The following is a 17,586-nucleotide window of genomic DNA, read 5'->3' as shown; positions in this document are numbered from 1 at the left end:
AGGTTCATTTTAAATTTGATCCAGGCAAGTGAATCAATATTTTTATTTATGTAGGGTTTTGTGGGGGTTTTTTGTGTGTCTTAAGTAGGCTTTCCCTATAGAAAGTTCAGGAACTTTAATTTCAATTTTATTGAGAGACCAGTTTCTGTTTCTTAACCTCACAATATCTATTTTTATCTTCCATATTAAAAAATGTTAAATAAATTACAATTGCTCAGTCTTAACACGTAAAAGATGAACTTAATTGTTGCTCAGGCAAGGGAGGGGGGGAATGCAAATAGAAGTGCAGGCTTTGACCAAACAAAGCAAGAGGCAGAGTTATAGAATTTGGGGGTAGGGGTGGGGGTGAAGTTTAACTTTTTGATTTAATATCATTTGATTTTGTTTAATTGAAGCAGAGTTTTATAGAATCAAAGCAAAGCAGGACTGTGAGTAAAGTGGCAGCATCCTGTTTTCTTAAAACTACAGAGTTATGAGAAATTTTAAAAGATGTTCCTGAATCCTTATTGAAACTCTGGGAAGTGGTTGGAAGTCGAGTCTGAGTTTCTATGTCAAAGTCATAGCAAAGTTTTTGTTAAAGCCTCCGTCACTTGAGCCACATCACTCAGATAACTGGGATACTCTATTTTTACTGATAGGATTTCCAAGAACAAACTTCTCGGCCTATGTTTTTAGAGAACACTGTTCTTTAGCCTGTGTCCCTGGTGACAGTTGATAAAAGCGGTTTTGTCTACTTTACAAAAAGAACCAAGGAGGTAAGCTAATAAAACCCCCTCCCTCTCTGCCTAGATTTCTAACCATGTCTCTTTTACCTCTTATACCTGAAGACTGTTCTTTGCCTACAATTTCTCCTAGGCACATTCTCAGCAGCCAACTAATTAGAAATTAGTCATGCTTTCGCCCATGTAAACCAATGGTGCATTTTCTATTCAGCGGTTGACTTCAAATATGAACTCTTCTAAAATAGAAGGAATGAGAAAAAACATTTTTTATGGCTCGGTAAGGTAGAAGCACTTGTGACCAGGGTCAAGGAATTGTTGAAAAAGCATAGTTGCAGGAGTGGAAACAAACCAGTCCATGGTCTCCCCCTAATGTCTCTTAACTATCCTCCAAAACAGGGATAGAGCACCAGTCTTGAGTGCTCTTGGCGGTGGTGGCAAAGTGTATTTTTTTTTTCAGCAGCGTATTTGACTAACTAGAACGAAGTGTGATTTACTTGTTTAAAGTTTAAATTGCTTGGAAATACCAAAAGTCCTAAAAACCAAGTGTGTCTGCTTTAAGATTAGCATTTCAAAAATGTACCCAACGGGCAACAAAAGACTGGAGATGCCGGGGATTGAACCCGGGGCCTCATACATGCAAAGCATGTGCTCTACCACTGAGCTACATCCCCAGGCCTACCTGAGCTGTCTGGTGTAAAAATACCTTTCTTTAGGAATATACATCAACTTTTCCCTAAAATGTATTTTGGTATACTTTGATGTGCAAGAATAATATGAATTTTATAGGTCTTGAATGTTGGAAAGAAGGTGTTTGTGAATTAATATCACTAAAGGCTTTAGATTCATTTGAATCTGCCCAGGCCCAGCTCAGAACTGGCTTTTATCCTAGCAATCACCATGAATACAAGTCATTCAGATCAAAAGCCTCTTGGACAGGCCGGCAGCAGAAAAAATAGAACCACAGATGGCCACAGCAAACCACTGGAAAATGTTACGGTGTAGAGTACAAAATCCCACTGGAGGAGCCTCTCCAGCCGGGTAAAGGACTGGGGTAGACTCATTTTGCAAGGTGCATTCAGTCTCAGGTTCCAGGCCTGGCATTGTCCATAATCTCAGCCTGGCAGAAGAAGGAAAAGCCCACTCCGTAGATTGGGTGAGTGAACCTGTATCCCGTGGAATAAAAAGTGTAAGAAAAACGCTGATGATTCAAATATAAATCCAGGTTTTTACAGTTTAGAAACAGGTTTCGGTGTCACGCATTGGTTCTGTCAGGCATTTGGACCACCCAGCGTCAGCATCACCTGAGATCTTGCTAAAAATACAAATTCTCGGGCCCCAGCACGGAGGGATGAGTCAGGAACTCCGGCGTGGGGGTGCAGCCATCTGTGTTCTGGTAAGACCCGGGAGGTGATGCTAATACTACACTCCGGAACCCCTGGGATGCGCGAACACATTACTACATCATTCTCTAACGACACAAGACTAAGGTGTTGCCAACGTTTAAAGATAAAATAACATATTAGGCCTGAATTTTAATAAATACGTAAGTGCGTGAGGGAAATCTGATTTTTGATTTAGTTTTTAAATATACTGTGAAAAATAGTATGTGAATAATTAAAATGTTCATTTTTAAAACTTAATGAGTTGTACACGGAACGCACAACCGGCAGCAGGCGTATCTCTCGATATTCGGAAGCCCTTGAATATTAGATACTCTATCCGCGAGCCATTCGCAGAGAAGAGGGAGATAAAGATGAGTCAGAACAGCCGAACAGCAAAACGCCGAAGCAACGCAGATAGTTCCTGCCGTTGGGCACAGCCGGGCATGCGGATCATCGGCCGAGGACCCCCCTTGAGAGCGCCCGCGTCACCGTCACGTCGGGGGAGCGAGGCGGGGAAGGAAGAGGGACCGCGCGGCGCCGACTGGGCCCAGCCATCGGCCGCTAGCAGCAGCCCGCACGCGGGGCACGGTCTAAGGACGTCTGTGAGCAACGTTACAAAAAATTCCTCGTTCGTGGGGAACAGTCGCAGCCCGATTGCCATCACGAACGGGATTCAAGGGAGCAGATTAGCGCCTGCCCTGTGGGGCGGGGGGCGCGGGCTGGGCGTCGGAAGGCTTGGAGAGCCCGGGGGGCTCCGACTCCGCAGGCTGCTGGTCTCAGGAACTGGGTACCGCGGAGCGCGCAGGGATCACGGAGGCGGCTCCTCCCTCACGTCGGTGCCCCAGAACGCGCCCCACCGCAGACACGGCCTGACGGCGCTCGTCACGGATCCGAGGGAGCTCCCGTGCGCGCCCGCCGCCCTCCTTACCCGCGGCGGCCGGGGCTCCGAGCTCCGCCTCCCGCACACAGCCTTGGTGACGTTTAAAATCTCCCCGACGCAGGTGGGTGCGCGGAGCGGCGCTGGGGGCCTTCCTGGGGTCTCGGGAGGGGCAGGTGCGCGCGAGCCCGCTCATCGGCTTCGGCTTCTCAGCCAAGCGGATTTCCTCCGGGAAAACAGACGAGGACGACCGCGACGACGACTCTCGCTTCCTCGGCCGCACGCACCGCCGTCAGGAGATCTTCGTTCGGGAATAAATGCAGCGATCTGAGCGGGGAAGGAGCGCGTGGTCACCGTCCCCACAAGGCATCCTTAGTCGTGCGGGCGGCCTCGTAGAGACAGCCTGTGCCCCGAGAGAGCGAACCAGGTGAGGACTCTCACTAGCAGGTGTAAGGGGAGGGCACACGCGTGGCAGTTGGCCCGGGGTTCAAAGGGGCCCCACGGACGAAGGCGCCGGGAGGACGCACGACCCAGAGGCGGCCTCAGCCGCGGGGCTACGGAGGGGTCCGCCCCGGGCCGGGTGGGGTGACGGTCCTGCGCTGGAGCACCAACCCAAGCCTCGCTGACGGGGAGCGACCCTCGCAACACTTCCCAAGCCCAGCCGCTACCCGACACCTGAGCCCAGCGACCTCGCGCGCGCGACCCCGAGAGACCTCCGTGCAGCCTGGCCGGCGACTTGCTCCAAGGACCAGGCGGGGACAGGGACTGGGGAGGGTGAGAGCCAGGGAGGGAGGCGGTGGCTCCACCGGACGAAAGACTTCGCTCCCGGGGCAAACTCCGCGCCCGCAGGTGCCCTTCCCACCGCCGGAGGAAAGCGACCACACCGCTCGGGAGCGCAGAGACTTCCCACCCGGGCGTTCCTTCGCTCCCTGGGTGTCTGTGACGCGCGCCCTACCCCGGCCGGAAAGAGGAGGGAATCGGGACGAAGGCGAAGCGGCAGCCGTACGCTGGCCGGGCCCCCTCTCCCCGCCGAGCGCGCAGCTTGCTCAGGGGCGCACACCCCGCACCCGTCCGCGCGTCTGCTTGCTGGCTTGCTGCGGGGGGGCGGCTGCCGTCTGGGCCACCGCGGGACCCGGGCACGTTCACTCCACAACACAGAGGCCTTCGCGGGAGACGGGGACCGCTCGGTGACCAGCGCGTCCTTCGGCCATCTGGGGCTGGCGCGCGGGGTCAGGCCCTCCAGCGGGACGGGCTCGCGCGGCGGGGGAGGCGGCAGGTGCGGAGTGGGCCGGTGCACTCCGGCAGGGAGCCGGAGACTCGAGGGGACTGCTGTCGGGAGAGCGCGGGGACACTGTGCGCGTCCCTCGACCTCCCGTGGTAGCGAAGTAGGGTCGTGGGAGGTTTGCGCCGCGCGCTCCAGGCGCACTCGCCCCGCTCACGTGGCGGGGGGCTTTCGGTGAGACGCACGTCTTAGCCAATCGTCTCGCGCCTCGCGGGAGGATAAAACCACCACTTCATTGCTTATTTGTAGACATTTATATTCATTTTTTGTGTCTCCCTTACTGGTTCCAAACGTGTCCCCTCAGGAGGGTCTGCCGTCCTAACCCCTTTGCGACCCGGCAGTGCCCAGGGGAGTTTTCAGACCGGCCGGGCACTGTCGCTGCTCTGGGCATTTTCTGGGAGAGTCCCGTGCTGCCGGGGCCCCGGGAACAGCCGGCCTGGTAGCAGAGCAAGGAGCGGCCTCGGCGGGAGGCAAACCCGGTGAGACCAGGGACTCCGCCCGGAGGAAAGAGCCGGAGTGAGGGCGAGAAACTGAGGCAGAGCGAGGCACAAGTTGGAGCTGTGGCCTGGCTCCGAGCGCTGGGAGCGACAGGCGGAGTCCTCGCAGCACCCCGCGCTGAGCCTCGCCTGCGGCCGAGACCAGGCCGGGCCTGCGGGGCACGTTAGTCCGCCCTCCTCCCGGGGACCCGGCGCCCAAATGAAGACCCCGCGAGCGCGGAGCAAGGACCACGCTTCGGTCGCTGAAGAGTGGCGCAGATGTTGGCGTCGGGGACAGTGAACGGTCCTGAAAACACTCAGCGGTCGGCTCCCGAGCGCAGTGATCTTCCGCACCCGGGAGGGTCGAGCACGGTGACACCCGGGGCCAGGGCGCTCCCACCCAGCGACGAGCTTGGCGAGCCTAAACTCGGGACAACCAGCAACGCAGTTCAGACCCGCAACTCCTTCGACGTGGCGGCCAGCGAGTCCCCGCTTGGAGCCCGAACAAATCCGTGCGGGGAACCTCTCTGGGTTGTCCGCGCGCCACCTTCGCAGAACTTCGGCCGCAATCCGAGAAGCGTCACCGCTCACCGCTGCAAGCCCCAGACGGTCCTTTACGCACTTGGCCCGAGAAGCGTCACCGCTCATCGCTGCAAGCCCCTGATGGTCCCTTATTCACTTGGCCCGAGAAGCGTCACCGCTCACCGCTGCAAGCCCCAGACGGTCCCTTATTCACTTGGCCCGAGAAGCGTCCCCGCTCACCTCTGCAAGCCCCAGATGGTCCTTTACGCACTTGGCCAAGCGCTGATTTTGAGACTGCTGGAGCCACCAGCTTCTGATCTAGGATGCGGATACTTCCTGCCTGCTGCGCCTTGCCGGAGCGCTCGTCCTGCCGTCCTGAACCTACCTGTCTATGTGGTTCTCAGTCTTCCTGCCCCCACACCCTTCGCAGTCACAGCTGTCCTGAGCGCAGTGCGCCCCGGGTATCCTCACCGCTGCTTCCCGCGTGGCTGCTCCGGGCCAGGCGCTGTGCTGCCGGCTGGGGCGGGGGGTGAGGAGGCCCACAGCCACCGCCTCTGCCCTTCTGAATCCCCCGACTGGAGAGTGAAGCCGACTGAACCCAGTGGCATAAGTCTGCAAGTACAAACCGTGCTAAAGGACCTTAAAGGGAGCTGCAGGGAACTGTGGAAGGTGTTACTTGACGCGCGTTTGTTGAGTCCACCGGCTGTGTTTCTGTGAATGCGCATTGAAGGAACCCGCCGAATCCTAGCCGCGCGCCTTACCCGCAAGGCGGAACTATTGGTCCACAATTGAGGGGAAAAAAGAGCATTTTCGCCGTGGGGATGTAGCTCAGTGGAAGAGCGCATGCTTTGCATGTATGAGGCCCCGGGTTCGATCCCCGGCATCTCCAATTTCGGAAGGCCGGAGCGAGAGTTCTGACTTCTTATTTAACCCTTGGCAGGCCTTTCTTCAATTATTAAAGTTACTGAGAAAGGAATTTTCCTCCAGCTGAAGTTCTTAGTAGCCTCAGAATTAAATTGATTTGAGACAGATTAACAGGGCGAAGAAAGAGAGTTTTATTACCTGTGCACAGAGGCTCAATAGTAAAGAGACCTATTCTGGACAAAGAATAAATTTGTGAGGACTTGACAGGATAAAGAGAACAGATGCTTGGGAGCCTTATTTTATTTATTTATTTATTTATTTATTTTTTAAAGATTTTATTTATTTATTTGAGAGAGAGAGCATGAGAGGGGGGAGGGTCAGAGGGAGAAGCAGACTCCCTGCCGAGCAGGGAGCCCGATGCGGGACTCGATCCGGGGACTCCAGGATCACGACCTGAGCCGAAGGCAGTCGCCCCACCAGCTGAGCCCCCCAGGCGCGCGGGAGCCTTATTTTAAGTGGACTTTGGGCCGAGGTAGATTTAGTGAAAAAGCAGCAAGCTTTATTTATACAGTTGTCTCCAGTTTCAGTCTCCTATCTCTGGTGATAAGGATGTCTTTGACTTAGTGCAGGGAGGGGACCTCTCACATTAAAGATCTGTTTCCTGCTTCCAGGGGCCAGAAGAGGGTGTGATGTCCTCGCACCTGCTGTTTCCCCTGAGCAGCTTCTATTAAAAATAATGACTATGCCACAGAGGTCCATTTCGGGACAGGCTGCCCTGAGCTCTACAGTACTTAAATAAATAAGCTATGGGGGGCATTTAAAGTTAGGTGTACTAAATTGCTGGGGAAGTTCAAATAATGCCAAATTCCTCCACTTAATAAAAATTATAAAGCTACCATATCAAAATCATGAAAATACTTTAGAGCATGGAATACTACCCAGCTGTCAAAAAAATGGAACCTTGCCATTGCAACAACGTGGATGGAACTAGAGGGTATTATGCTAAGTGAATAAATCAACTGGAGAAAGACAATTATATGATCTCACTCATATGGAATTTAAGAAACAAACAGAAGATCATGGGGAAGGGAAGGAAAAATAAGAGGAAATCAGAGAGGGAGACAAACCATAAGACACTTTTTTTTTTAAAGTGACACAGCATTTTTTTTTTTTTTTAAGATTTTGTTTATTTATTTGACAGAGAGGGCGAGAGCACAAGCAGGAGGAGTGACAGGCAGAGGGAGAGGGAGAAGCTGACTTCCTGCTGAACAGAGAGCCAGGACCCTGGGATCATGACCTGAGCAGAAGGCCACTGTTTAACTGGCTGAGCCACCCAGGCGCCCCCCATAGGATACTCTTAACTCTAGGAAACAAGCTGAGGGTCGCTGGAGGGGAGAGGGGTGGGGGGATGGGGTAACTGGGTGATGGGCATTAAGGAGGGCACGTGATGTGATGAGCACTGGGTGTTACATGAGACTGATGAATCACTGACTTCTACCTCTGAAACTAATAATACACTATATGTTAATTAATTGAATTTAAATAAAAAATTTAAAAAATAGAATCATAAAAAAATACTTTAGAATATATTTAAATCTCATTACAAACAAAATGATTATAAAACCTTCCTCTAAAACAAGTCTCTGAATGGGGTTTACATGGAGGCAGATATCAGTTGACTGGAGGTGATGACTCGAGACCAGAAGCAGTACCACTGAAGATGAGCCTACCCTCTTTTCTTGCCTATTTGGATCATCCTCTCTTAACAGACTTTGAGCTTTATATCAGGAACTGTCTGAGCAACTTACTTTAAAATACCTTTTCTTTTTATGCTGGTCTTTTACCAATATGCTACTTTTTTTTTGACTGTCGTACATAACAACCAAATTTTCAACTGCTTACTGAATAAGACACAGTCTTGAACAAGGAGCTATGCAAATCTGGTTAAAACTTGTTTTCCTTTGACCAAAGATTGGAGAGAGAACAGACATAGTTGAAAGGATCTAATAGGTAGGAGAGTTTATAATGTGCGTGGATGGGATCCCAGTTCTATCTTTGTTATCTCTACTTTATGTCTCCCCCACCAAGGGGTAAGTGCAGCAAAACTTCTAGCTGCTCATCTGTCTGTTCATTCATTCATGGCTTATTTCCTTCCCCTTGTCAAGTCCCTGCTAGTTTTCACTTTCAAGCTTCCTTCCCACTTCCTGGTACAGTTTATCTCTAAGAAGCTATAGAAAGATGCCATTTTGTTGGCATTTTTTGTCAATGATCAGAAGATTCAGGAATACCTATCAGGGGGATGTGGTTAGTCTTGGAGGGAAGGCATCCTGTTGGAGGACCCAGATTGGACAGGACCCCCCAGCAGTTCCTTTTTCCATTGGCCCCTTCAAAGGTCAAGGCATGACCTGAATTCTGTAAACAAAACAAGGCTTTTGGCTTTGTCCGCTTGGCAACTCTGAAATAGAAGTACAGGCAGTTAAACACAGACTTACATGCCGTCATATTTATTGATTATCGATGTATCATTCCATGCGCTAGCTGGTCAGCAGGCTAGATGTGGATACCGACCGAGTAGGCTTCTGATCCCCGCAAGGGCCTCCGTGTATTTAATTTATCCTTTTGCATGAGTCTTCAGCATCTGTTTACTCTAGATCCTGTCTGCCATCACATGATGAAAGTTTTCTCCCTTTTGGCTGAGGGAAAAATCTATTTTCAATTACTCTTCCATAATTTTCTTTTCGATAGACTACACCTGCTCTGGTGTAACAGCGTTGACCTGAGGAGTATCACTGAACGAGCTGAAGACTGATGCCACACGGGCCATCTATGCTCATGGCTGTTCTTGTGTTCTGTGACATATAACACTGAACATTTACAAGTAACTTAAACTCCTTTCTTCATCCAGTCTGAAGAAGTGTAGATGCTGAAGGGAAGCCACACTGCCTCCCATGCTAGGACCTTGGATGCGGATGTACCAGCTCTGCTGCGAGCGCAGAATAATGCATGGGTGCAAACCCCACTCGGTCGTTTATCTTGCAGTAACACTTTGATCTCTGCTGCAGGGGGGCCTTCATTCTAATTTCCCTTCTTCCCAGTTTCCCTTGGAAGCCAGCTGCTTGTAAATGATATGCACCACAGGGCATACACGGCTCTGGTAGGATGGATTCCCAGTGCAGGGTAGAGCAGGGCTTCCTCAGTCACAAGAACTGGTTCTGAAGGGAAAAGGCATCTCAAGCAAGAGGGGGCTGCATGCATAAACTTGCTCTTCATATTTGCTCCACTCCGGTTGCCCTTCCAGCAGGCAAAGGAGTTATTATTATGTTTTTATGGCTGATATTTTGGTTCTGTTCTTTCATAATAATTACCAACATGACCCAGTTTTAATAACAGCAGTCCAAGACCTCTTTCTTCCCTGTTAAATACACAGTGAATTAGCTGCCCCATCATCACCTCCATCATCACGATAATTTCATTACCACTGCATGTGTCAGCGCACAAGACTCACACACGGGGGCATCTGGGTGGCTCAGTCGGTTGAGCATCTGCCTTTGGCTGGAGTCGTGATCCCGGGGTCCTGGGATGGAGCCCTGCATCGGGCTCCCTGCCTCGAGGGGAATCTGTTTCTCTCTCTGCCTCTGTTCCCCCTGCTTGTGCTTGCTCTCTCTCTCTTTCTGTCAAATAAGTAGAAAAATAGAATCTTAAAAAAAAAAAAAAGACTCAAGTACAGTCGGGAAGGTTGAAAGATGTGATAGATAAATTATAATACATCAAACTAAACATTTATTTTAATTGTATTCTTTAGTTATAAAGAAACTAAAGATTGTTAAAGATTTAGGATACCTTAGAGACAAAGGATACCTTAGCAAAAATTAACACATCGATGACTGTGATGATTAGCTTTTCTGACAACTTCACTGGGACATCGGTGTCCCGATGTCCAATTAAACATCTCTGGGTATGCCTGTGGCTTTTTCCAGGAGAGATTCCCGTTGGAATTGGTAGACTGAGTAAAGCAGATAGCCCTCCCTGATACGGCTGGGCATCATCCAATCTGTTGAAGGCCAGAATCGAACAAAAAGGCAGAAGGTTGAGTTCACCTCCTCTCTGCCTGACTGTGGGAGCTGGGACATTGAGCTCCTGCCTTCAGGGCTCCTGGTCTCAGGTGATCAGCCTGGAACCAGAATCTCTATCATCCCCCTTCATCCCTCAGGCCATCAAACTACACCACGTATATATGAGCACCACCTAATACAACAACAGAGTGGGAGAAGTTACTTGCAATAATTAAAATTTCATTAAAAAATGAAATAATTTCTAGAATATTCAGAGAACAACTGCAAATCAATAATAAACCTGTCAACTCTTGACATTACTCAGATTTAATGCCTACATTGAGGTACATTTGATGGACAAAGAACTACACCTACTCGATGTGTATAGTGTGATGAGTTTGGACATAAGCAAATACCCATTATACCATCACCACACACAAGGTCTCAATATGCACTACCTCCCAAAGTTTGTGTCCTTTTGTTTTTTGAGTGTGTGTGTGAGAGAGAGAGACCTACCCTCTTAAACTCTGAAGTGCAGGATACCTTCTTGCTAACTGTGGGCCGACTTCTGTCATATTCATCTAGCACAACTGAAACCTTACACTCACTGAGCAGTAGCTCGCTCTCTCCTCCCCTCCACCGGTCCTGGCAATCCCGACCACATTCTCTGCTTCCATGAGTTTGACTGTTGCACACAGATGCCTCATGCAGGAATCGTCCTTCAGGATGGCTTATTTCCTTTAGCACAGTGTCTTCCATGTCCATCCCTGTTGTCACAAATGGCAGGATTTCCTTTTTTTTTTTTTTTTAAGGCTGAACAATATTTTTGTATATATATATGCCAGAGTTTCTTTATCCATTCACCTGTCAGTGGATGCTTTGGTGGTTTCCATATCTTGACTCTCAGATGTCTTTTCAAAATCCTGTTTTCAATTCTTTGGGATATGTATCCAGAAGTGGAATTGTTGGATCATTTTGGAGTTTTGTTTTTCCTTTTTTTGAGGAGCATCCATACTGTTTTCCATAGCTGCTGCACCATTTTACATTCTCACAGACAGTACACAAGGGTTCTAATTTCTCCATATTCTCACCAACATTTGTCATCTTTTTTAAAATAATAGCCATCCTAACAGGTGCGACATGGTATCTCATTGTAGTTTTGATTTACATTGTACATATATCACCACATTGTACATTTTTAAAGAATTATTTATTTATTTGAGAGAGGGGTGGGGGAAGGGCAGAGGGAGAGGGAGAGAATCTCAAGCAGACTGCCCATAGAGAATGCAGCCTGATCTTACAACCCTGAGATCATGACCTGAGTCACAGTCAAGAGTTGGCTCCTCAACTGACTGAGCCACCTATATCCCCATTTTAAATATATTACAATTTTATTTGTAAATTATGCCTAATTAAAAAACTATACACTGCAATGATTTTCTTTTCTTTTTTTTTTTTTAAAGATTTTATTTATTTATTTGACAGGGAGAGACACAGCAAGAGAGGGAACACAAGCAGGGGGAGTGGGAGAAGGAGAAGCAGCCTTTCCACTGAGCAGAGAGTCCGACGCGGGGCTCGATCCTAGGACCCTGGGATCATGACCTGAGCCGAAGGCAGACGCTTAACGACTGAGCCACCCAGGCGCCCCACGCTGCAATGATTTTCAAGAAACAGAAGCCATTCTTTGAGAAAAATGAAAATTAAATTTAACACCCCCTCTCCTCCAGCAACCCTCAGTTTGTTTCCTGAGATTAAGAGTCTCTTATGGTTTGTCTCCGTCTCTGGTTCCGTCTTGTTTCATTTTTTCCTCACTTTCCCTATGATCCTCTGTCTTGTTTCTCAAATTCCACATATCAGTGAGATCATCTGATAATTGCCTTTCTCTCATTGACTTATTTCACTCAGCATAATACCCTCTAGTTCCATCCACGTCGTTTGCAAATGGCAAGATTTCGTTTTTTATGGCTGAGTAATATTCCAGTGTGTGTGTGTGTGTGTGTGTGTGTGTGTGTGTGTGTGTGTACCACATCTTCTTTATCCATTCATCTGTTGATGGACATCTGGGCTCTTTCCATAGTTTGGCTATTGTGGACATTGCTGCTATAAACATTGGGGTGCAGGTGCCCCTTCGGATCACTACATTTGTATCTTTGGGGTAAATACCCAGTAGTGCAATTGCTGGGTCATAGGGTAGCTCTATTTTCCACTTTTTGAGGAACCTCCATACTGTTTTCCAGAGTGGCTGCACCAGCTTGCATTCCCACCAACAGTGTAGGAGGGTTCCCCTTTCTACGCATCCTCGCCAACATCTGTCATTTCCTGACTTGTTAGTTTTAGCCGTTCTGACCAGTGTGAGGTCAGAATGTGGTTTTGATTTGTATTTCCCTGAGGATGAGTGATGTTGAGCACTTTTTCATGTGTCTGTTGGACATTTGTATGCCTTCTTTGGAGAAGTGTCTGTTCATGTCTTCTGCCCATTTCTTTGAGAAAAATGAAAATTAAATTAAAAATATATTTAAATATATAATGTAAATAACAAATAATAAATGTAAACATTTTTAACTTCCTGTTTTGGACATTTTATTTTTAAGATTTTTTTTTGTATATAATCTCTACCCCCAGTGTGGGGGCTTGAACTCACAATCCCAAGACCAAGAGTCATACAACTGAGCCAGTCAAGCACCTCTGTTTCAGACATTTTAAAATAGAGCTTATACTATAATGAATACAGCTGCATTCAGTCACACAATTTCAGCATTTAACCATCACTTTGTTGTTCTGGTTCAATTTTTACCAACTTTCACTTTTTATTTTTGCTTCCCCCTGGAAAACAAATCAAATTCCAAACATTATATTAATTTCAGCCATAAATATTTTCACATGGATAACTTTTAAAAACATTACCATAATAGTATCACAACCAGCAGAATTAAAGAAACTTCTTAATATAATCTAATGCTCAGTTCATGTTCAGTTGTTTCATTTTCCATTTATTTTGTTTGAATCCAGATCCAAACATGTTGCATTTAATCTCCTTGTATGTCATTTCATCTGTATGAGTTCTACCTCCTTTTCCCCCCGATGCCATTTATTCTCTGAGGGTCAGTTTACCCAGGAGAATTTTTCACACTCTGGATCTGGCTGATTGCATGTGTTATTAAACAGATTCTTGTATTCCCAATACTTACTGTCAATAGATGGCTCCATTGGTTTGACTGGATAAAGCATTAATTTTTTAACTCAGGTGTTTCATTGGCGGGGTTGGGTATGTTCTATTTCACTGCATCCAGACGCACATGATGTGTAGTTCTCTTACTTTTAGTGTCATGGAATTAATCGTTGGTTTTAGGTGATGTCAACCTATTCCGTCCATTCTAGAGTTCCCCATCCAATTTCTCCTCATGGTTGTAGCCACCATTGATGATTGTGACCTGGATGCATCATATCTGTTGTAAACTGTTGACTCTAATTTTAATCATTCCTCCTGCATTTATCATCTGTGACTCTTCTTTGGAGAAAATCTTTGCCTTATCAACTATATGTTTATCTTAAAAACATTCCAGGGGCGCCTGGGTGGCTCAGTCAGTTAGGCATCTGCCTTCAGCTGGGGTTGTGATCCTGGGGTCCTGGGATCAAGCACCCTGTCTGGCTCCCTGCTGGGGGCAGGGAGTCTGCCTCTCCTTCTCCCTCTGCCCCTCCCCGCTCTCATGCTGTCTCTCCCTCTCAAATAAATCCATAAAATCTTTTTTAAAAATCCCATATTATTCATATAGGATAAATACTTGATTTGTTTCCTTCATTGGTCAGCTTTCAAAATAATGAGTGCCATCCAAAAACCTCCAAAGGTTGGACTATTGCGTGTGAGTCTGTGTTGGTTTTACAACTAGGTTCTCTAAATTCTCTATTTGTAGTAGCTTTTCCACTTTGAAAGATGATTCCCAGATGTATAATCCTTCCAAGATATATGGAGATAGCTTTATCACTTACTATCCAATACTTAATCCTCTATTTTTTCATATCTGAATGCCTTGATTAATACCTCCATCACAGAGGCATCTACCTGGGTGGCTCATTCGGTTAAGGTTTGGACTCTTGATTTTGGCTTGGATCATGATCTCAGGGTCCTGAGATTGAGCCCGGCATGGAGCCCCACATCTGGCTCAGCTCTGGGTGTGGAGTCTGCTTAAGATTCTCTCTCTCCCTCTCCCTCTGCCCCTTTCCCCATCTCTCTCTCTCTAAAAAAAAAAAAAAGAAGAAATACCTCCATCACAGCATTAAATAGTAATGAAGATAATAGACATCCTTGTCTTGTCATAAAAAATATTAAATCTGTTTGACACAAAATACCTTAAAGAGACTTAAATAGGTGGTAGAGATCACAAAAATCTCCTAACAATATATATTACACAGAATTGTCTTCCAGAATAAGAAATAATCCCTAGAAATTAATAAATTTAAAGTGATGGCTCTCTCCCATAGTATATATTCAACTAATATTGCAGACTGGCAAATCAGCTTAGAGTTGTGAATTGGCTAGGGTCTGCAGGTGTTACTCGTGGGATGCTTGTTGGTTTGGGGGCAATGGAAATGGTCCCCTAGTCATTTTTAAAATGAGCCTGACATGTCGTTTATTGGACTGAAGAGCTATTTATTGAAGAGGCAGAGACTCTGGGCCCCGTCAGCCAACAGTCTTCACTCGGTCTCGATCGTTCACGGTCCGGGCTCGCAGGGCGCCGCGTACGGGGACGGCACTTCACGGTCCCTCGTGTGCGTAAAATGCCACAGTTACGACTGGACCCGCTCGGTCCACGTCCGGTGACGCAAAAGGGTGAAGTAGTTCGCAGGTTCAGAAGAACAGAATCAATACGATCTTCTTCTGCTGTTCCAGCCGCGGTGTGTTCTTCGCCCCAAGAGCTTTTCAAATCAGGAGCGAACGAGGCCGAGGGGCAGGTGCTTTCTGTCGCGCGGGACCCGGGACCGCGGCGGCGGCGGCGTCCTCGGCACGGACGTTGGCTGTCGCCACAGCGGCCGCAGGTGGAAAACGGAACGGGCGAGGGCCCGGGTTCGGCAGGAGACACGGAAGCGGGGGCGGGTCGGTCCCAGGCGCAGCCGCCCAAAACTGGTGGAGGTGCCGGGGATTGAACCCGGGACCTCGTACATGCTAAGCACGCGCTCTACCACTGAGCTACACCCCCGACTGCGGCTGCGGCGCTCCGGATGGCTCTCGTGATTTATAGCCATTATTCCCTCGCCTCTGAAAGATCTGGGACATTGCAGAGGAAACGGGGGTGCAGACTTCCTCGGGTGCGGGACAGGCCGCGCGCTGGCTTCGAAAAAAGCGAAACAAAACAAAAACCCCAAAAACCACAGAATGAGATTTCGGAGGAAGGAGGCTGAAGAGACCGTGTGTGGTCTCGCGCTTTCCCGCCGCGTTTCCTGCTTTCTGCGCTGAGAAGCCCCGGGAGGCCGCGGCAGGTGGCGGCAGGTGGCGGCAGGTGGCGGCGCGGCGGGGGGGCGGGCCCGAGACCCTCACGCCCCGGGAGGCCGCGGCAGGTGGCGGCAGGTGGCGGCAGGTGGCGGCGCGGCGGGGGGGCGGGGGGGCGGGCCCGAGACTCTCACGCCACCTCGGTTTCCGGGAGCCGAAAACGGCCGCTGAACGCTCCGTGCTGGTGGCAGGGGACGCCCCCGCGGGCTCACGGTGTCCCGCATGGATCACAAGGACAAGCTGGGAGCTCGAGCCTGGGTGACAGGTGTCCCTGTCCGCAGCCCCCTGGCGGCCCCCGCTGTGCCGGGCTCGTGGGGCGGGGGTGGGGGGACTGTTGCTTCGGTGTCAGGTGAGCAAGCCAGACGGCCCTGGCTTCTGCTGCCCCACGACCAGCCCGTGGGGACCTCGGGAGCCATGAAGAATCACTGGCTCCTTGGACGGTTTGGGGGGGGCTTCTACCTTAAAGAGTTGGCCCGGTCCAGCCCAAACTCGCAGCCGTCGATGTCTCTGGAGCATCCGGTGCAGTCTCTCTCTGCCTCTGAGACAATTTCAAACTTATTAGAAAATTGAAAAATAAAAAATAAAAATAGTACAAAAATGTCTTTAACCCAGTTTTAGCCATTGTTAATATTTTACTCCATTTGCCTGAACCTTTGCTGCCCCTTTCTCCGATTCGAGAGTAAGTTGCGGTGCGTGCGGGTCAGTTACCCTCACGTGCTTGGCTCGGTAACCAGGCGCCGTGAGCGTCGGGGGATTTCACGCTGACGCCGTGGCTGTTTCATCTGCGGTCGGCAGGCCGGTTCGACCGACTGACCCGATTTCCCTCTGGTGCAGCGTCCAGTTAGAGGTCAGGCATCGCATTTAGTTGGCCTCTTTTAGTTTTCTTTAATCTGGAATATTCCCACGACCTTTTTTTTTTTTTAATAGAACGTTTTTCACTTTGGGTCTGACTGTAGTTTTCTCATGGTTAGTTTCAGGTGGTGCATTTCCCAGCTGAATACTTCGTAGCTGGTGTTGTGTAGTGATCGTATCCGGAGACTGCCTCGCATGGATGAGTGACAGCACCGAGCCCAAATCCTCTGGTGTTTAGTGGGAGAACTCACTCGTTCATAGTAGTTAGAATGAAAAGAGCAGAGACGAGAAAAGAAGAGGGATAAGGACCAGATTTAAAGGCTTAAAATTAGATGCCGTGCCTGCTTACAGAAAGCATCTTTGTAAAGTTTTCCCTGAAGATTTGAGGGAGAATTGGCTGGGAGATACACCCAGGGTCCAAAAATACACATGCTGTGGTCAACTAGATCACACAGCCCTCCAATGCATGCAGGTCTCAGTCCCTGGAGCCTGTGAGTGTTACCTCGGACAGCGAGAGAGTGCAGACGTGATGGAGGTAGGGGTTCTGAGCTGGGAAGTCATCCTGGGTCCTCGGGATGGGCCCCGAATGTAATCACCCCTGTCCTCCATGAGGGGAAAGCAAAGAGAAGACAGTGTGTTTGCTGAAGGTAGATGCTGCCCTGAGGCTTTGAACGCACAGTAAGCAACCGCGGGCTCAGAAATGAAAACAGTGCAGCTCTAAAAACTGGAAAATTAAACAAAACGGATTCTCCCCTGCAGCCGCTGGAAGGAGTGCAGCCCCACCAACACCTCTAAAAGTGCAAGAGAATAAATGTGTATTGCTGTACGCCACCCAGAGTTTGTGGTAATTTGTTACAGCGGCCATGTGATACTTGATTGCACTGTTTTGCAAGTCGGCATTGGAGGACAGCTGTGGTGATTTCCCTCCTGCCAGAAGCACATAGAAGTTTCCATTCCCCGGCATCTTTAACAACACCTGCTGTTCTCCACCTTTATGGTCTGCGCCATTCCTTTGTAGGCAGGCTTTTGTGTTACTCTTCCTGATTGGCATTTCTCTGATTTCTAGGGAGGT

General features: G+C 48.9%; 3 non-coding genes across 3 annotated transcripts; 1 reads left to right on the top strand and 2 right to left on the bottom strand.

The window, feature by feature from the left end:
• Positions 1 to 1,321: 1,321 nt before the first annotated feature.
• Positions 1,322 to 1,393, bottom strand: TRNAA-UGC. Its single transcript has one exon. It is a non-coding gene; the product is annotated as a tRNA-Ala (tRNA).
• Positions 1,394 to 6,078: 4,685 nt separating this feature from the next.
• TRNAA-UGC lies at positions 6,079 to 6,150 on the top strand. Its single transcript has one exon. It is a non-coding gene; the product is annotated as a tRNA-Ala (tRNA).
• A 9,150-nt stretch (positions 6,151 to 15,300) lies between these two features.
• On the bottom strand, positions 15,301 to 15,372 carry TRNAA-AGC. Its single transcript has one exon. It is a non-coding gene; the product is annotated as a tRNA-Ala (tRNA).
• Between the last annotated feature and the right edge of the window lie 2,214 nt (positions 15,373 to 17,586).

Source organism: Phoca vitulina, unplaced genomic scaffold (assembly GCF_004348235.1).
Source record: "Phoca vitulina isolate PV1807 unplaced genomic scaffold, GSC_HSeal_1.0 scaffold123, whole genome shotgun sequence".
Taxonomy (NCBI): Eukaryota; Metazoa; Chordata; class Mammalia; order Carnivora; family Phocidae; genus Phoca; species Phoca vitulina.
This window is presented reverse-complemented; position numbering and strand designations above follow the sequence as displayed.